General features: G+C 43.9%; 1 pseudogene across 1 annotated transcript; it reads left to right on the top strand.

Moving 5' to 3' along the window:
- The first annotated feature begins 203 nt into the window (after positions 1-203).
- Positions 204-2,966, top strand: LOC112626583 (annotated as a pseudogene). Its single transcript, XR_003119915.1, has 3 exons — positions 204-1,510; positions 1,604-2,540; positions 2,572-2,966. The product of XR_003119915.1 is annotated as a catenin alpha-1-like (transcript).
- Positions 2,967-4,956: the final 1,990 nt, after the last annotated feature.

Here is a 4,956-nt window from a genome sequence, read left to right as displayed (position 1 = left end):
CAGGTGAGGCTGAGAGGACCTGAAATTGGTATGTGATATGTTAACTTATACCCAATCAACTTCCAAATGGAATATGATGAGGCTTACATATACAATAAGGATGATGGTGAAAAAGGAAATAAAGCAATAGTAACAACAACAAAGTACCTCAGTTTCCTTATCTTTAAAAGGGAGGAGGACAAAGCAACAGGTATTGTCTTCAGGCCTCCGGAATCCTGTGCTCACCCCACTCGCCACAGAAATGACTGCTGTCCATGCAGGCAACTTAAACTTCAAGTGGGACCCCAAAAGTCTAGAGATCAGGACTCTGGCAGTTGAGAGACTTGTTACACAGGTTACAACCCTGGTAAACACCAATAGTAAGGGGCCCTCTAATAAGAAAAGAGGTCATTCTAAGAAGGCCCATGTTTTGGCTGCATCTGTTGAACAAGAATTTCTTGGAGAAGGAGGATAAAATTGCGAAGGAGAGCCAGTTTTCTCAAGGAAGAGCTTGTGGCTGCTGTAGAGGATGTTCAAAAACAAGGTGATTTGATGAAAACTGCTGCGGGCAAGTTCGCAGATGATCCCTGCTCTTCCGTGAAACAAGGCAACATGGTTCGGGCAGCTCGAACTTTGCTCTCTGCTGTTACCCAGTTGCTGATTTTGGCTGACATGGCAAATGTCTACATATTACTTGTTCAGCTGAAAGTTGTGGAAGATGGTATCCTGAAGTTGAGGAATGCTTGCAATGAACGAGACTTAGGAATACAGTATAAAGCCCTAAAACCTGAAGTGGAGAAGCTGAACATTATGGCAGCCAAAAGACAAGAGGAACTGAAAGACGTTGGCCATCATGGTCAGATGGCTGCAGCTAGAGGAATCCGGCAGAAAAACGTTCTAATCCTCTATACTGCATCCCAGGCATGCCTACAGCACCCTGATATTGCAGCCTATAAGGCCAGCAGACACCTGATATACAAGCAGCTGCAGCAGGCAGTCACAGGCATTTCCAATGTAGCCCAGGCCACTGCCTCAGACGATGCCTCCCAGCACCAGGGTGGAGGAGGAGAAGTGGCATATGTACTCAACAACTTTGATAAACAAATCATTGTGGACCCTTCGAGCTTCAGCAAGGAGTGCTTTAGGCCTTCCCTGGAGGAGCACCTGGAAAGCATCATTAGTGGTGCTGCCTTGATGGGTGACTCGCCCTGCACACGTGATGACCATCATGAGCGAATTGTGGCAGAGTGTAACGCTGTCCTCCAGGTCCTGCAGGACCTGCTTTTGGAGTACATGGGCAAGGCTGGATGTAAAGAAAGAAGTGATACGCTCAATTCTGCTATGGATAAAATGAACAAGAAGACAAGGGACTTGCGTAGACAGCTCCACAAAGCTGTCATGGACCACGTTTCAGACTCTTTCCTGGAAACCAATGTTCCACTTTTGGTATTGATTTAAGCTGCAAAGAATGGAAATGAGAAATAAGGAGTATGCCAACGTTTTCTGTGAACATGGCAACAAATTGATTGGGGTTGCCAACTTGGCCTGTTCCATCTCAAATAACGAAGAAAGTGTAAAGCTTGTTTGAATGTCTGCAAGCCAGTTAGAAGCCCTCTGTCCTCAGGTTGTCAATGCTGCATTGGCTTTAGGAAAACCACAGACTAAATTGGCCCAAGAGAACACGGATCTTTTTAAAGAACAATGAGAAAAACAAGTCTGTGTTCTCACAGATGCTGTTGATGATGTTACTTTCATTGATGACTTCTTGGCTGTCTCAGAGAATCACATTTTGGAAAATGTGAACAAATGTGTCGTTGCTCTCCAAGAGAAAGATGTGGATGGCCTGGACCACACAGCTGGTGCAATTCAAGGCCGGGCAGCCAGGGGTATTCACGTAGTCAGCTCAGAGATGAATAACTATGAGCCTGGAGTCCAGAACCAGAGAAGGTTCTGGAAGCCACTAAGCTGCTTTCCAACACAGTGATGCCACGTTTTACTGAGCAAGCAGAAGTGGCTATGGAAGCCCTCAGCTCAGACCCTGCCCAGCCCATGGATGAGAATGAGTTTATTGATGCCTCCCACCTGGTATATGGTGGCATCCGGGACATCAGAAAAGCAGTGCTGATGATAAGGACCCCTGAGGACTTGGATGACTCTGACTTTGAGATGGAAGATTTCAATGTCAGAAGTAGGATGAGCATCCAGACAGAAGACAATCCGCTGATGGCTGGCCAGAGTGTCCAGGCAATCATGGCTCAGCTTCCTCAGGAGCAAAAAGTGAAGATTGCAGAACAGGTGGCCAGTTTCCAGGAAGAAAAGAGCAAACTGGATGCTGAAGTGTCCAAACGGGATGACAGTGCCAGTGACATCATTGTGCTGGCCAAGCAGATGTGCATGATTATGATGGAGATGACTGACCTTACCCGAGGTAAAGGACCACTCAAAAATACATTAGATGTAATCACTGCTGCAAAGAAAATTGCAGAGGCAGGATCCAGGATGGGCAAGCTTGGCCGTACCATTGCAAACCACTGCCCCAACTTGGCCTGCAAGCAAGGCTGGCCTGCCTCTACTCGGTCTGCCCCGACTCAGTCTGCTGGCCTACCTGCACTGCATTGCCCTCTACTGCCACCAGCTCAACATCTGCAGCAAGGTCAAGGCCGAGGTACAGAATCTCGGCGGGGAGCTCTTTGTCCCTGGGGTGGACAGCGCCATGTCCCTGATCTGCACAGTCAAGAACTGATGAATGCTGTGGTGCAGATGATGAAGGCATCCTATGTCGCCTCTACCAAATACAAAAGTCACAGAGTATGGCGTCCCTCAACCTTCCTCCTGTGTCATGGAAGATAAAGGCACCAGAGAAAAAGCCCTTGGTGAAGAGAAAGAAACAGGATGAGACACAGACCAAGATTAAATGGGCATCTTAGAAGAAGAACGTGAACCTGGTGCAGGCCCTCAGCGAGTTCAAAGCCATGGACAGCATCTAAGTCTGCCAGGCCAGCTGCCCCCACCCCTTGGGGCTTCTGAAGATCAGTCACTGTTCATCACTCAAATGAATTTGCTAAATACAACACTGATGTTAGATTCCATGGGGAAATAGGCAGACTGTGAACCAGTCCAGGTGGTGAATTTTCCAAGGACATACTTGTGTTTAAGTTGATTAAAAATGCTTTTAGAATGCAGGAGCCTACTTCTAGCTGTATTTTTTGCATGCTTAAATAAAAGTAAGATTCCATAACCAAAGAGAATCCCACACTAAGTTGTTAGTAATGCTCTCACCAAGCCGAGATGCCTGTTCTGTTAGTGGTGGTGGCGTTAGGGTTTGAGAGAAGGGAATTTGGCTCAACCTCAGTTAAAAGGGTGTAGTCCAGACGGCTTGACGGCTTTTAAATGACCAAAGATGACTTGTGGTAAGCAACCTGGGCATCTTAGGAAGCAGTCTCTGGAGAAGGAATGTTCCCAGAAAGGTCTTTGGAGGGACAAACTCAGTAAAACATAATGTATCATGAAGAGAACTGAATACTCTCTTGATGACATGAAATGAGAATTTTAATGCATGGTTACAATTACTAATGCATGCTACTGCAGGACATTAATAAAGTTGCTTTTTGCAGGCACAAAGAAGGAGGATAATAATAGGACTTAACCATAGGGTTGTTGTAGTGATAGAATGAATTTAAACATTTAATACTTGTAAATAATTTAAAATATATGCAGCATATGAAAGGCACTGTATATGTTTGTTTTAAAAAATACTGCTAGTCCCATGAGCTTAGATGGTTTTGCAACTGAGCACTAAATTTATCTCTAAGCTTTCTGGCAGTTAAGGAAAAAATAGAAATACGACAGCTTTCATAATTTACATTAACTGATTGAAATGAGTCTGCTAATTCTGAAAGAGAGCCAATAATTTACCTGGCATAAACACCTAAAGGCAATTTATCCCAGGAGACATTAAAAACAGAATAAAACACATTTTCAAAATGGCTTAAGCAAGATTTGTAGAAGAGTTCTTTGACTGGCGAACTCTCTCATGGATACTTCATCAGAGAAAGCTCCTTCTTCTGGAAGCTAAGATAAAGATGTTCGTGTTTGTAGCTTTCTGATGTGTAACCCTGAATCAGTGGTTTTCAACAGGGGCAGTTTTGCTCCCTGTGAGGACATTTATCAATGTGTGGTGACTTTATGGTTGTCACAGCTGGGGGTGGGGGAGCGTGCTATCAGCATTCAGTAGACAGAGGCCAGGGATACTGCTAATACTGCGCAGGACATACCTATGCTATAAAAATTTATTCGTGTTTATCTGAAATTCAAATTTAACCAGGAATTCTGTATTTTAATTTGCTAACTCTAGCAACTCTAGCTGCCCAACTTCTTATAATGCACAGGACAGCCATTCACAACACAGAATTCTCTGGCCTTCAATGTCAATCGTACTGAAGTTGAGAAATCCTGCCCAAAATGAAGACTAGATGTTTGCAGACTTTTCTAGAGGAATAGAGAAAAAGTATGGACATTAAAATATCTTTCTTCCCTTCAGACTTTTCTTCAAAATTAGTTAGTTGACAATTAATTTCAGGTCAAAACCTCTATCCTTGTCTAATTAAGTCATACCCATGGTGCTGACTCCAGCAAACAGGTGACAAAGTGGATGTCCTACAGGAAGCTTCTTGAAAATCCCCTAATATTTCTTGTTGCACTAATAATTTGACACCACCTACTGCCTTAGGGTTGGGTTACCTGGAGAGATTGCTGAGTACACAATCTGCTAATCCAGAAATATGTATTGCCACTGACATTGAACAAGGTGATTTTGATGATAAAAAGGGGCAGGAAATAAGACTATAGTACTTGATAACCTTATATTTGAGTTGCAGAGGTAATCACTAGGGGAAAATACTTTAGGAAGATACTCAATTTCATCTTTGTCAGATTAAGTGAAGGCTGGTGGGTTAACTGACAAGCTGGGACAGATTT

Source organism: Theropithecus gelada, chromosome 6 (assembly GCF_003255815.1).
Source record: "Theropithecus gelada isolate Dixy chromosome 6, Tgel_1.0, whole genome shotgun sequence".
NCBI classification, from domain to species: Eukaryota; Metazoa; Chordata; class Mammalia; order Primates; family Cercopithecidae; genus Theropithecus; species Theropithecus gelada.
Note: the sequence above shows the minus strand (reverse complement) of the source record. Positions and strands in the feature narration are given on the sequence as shown.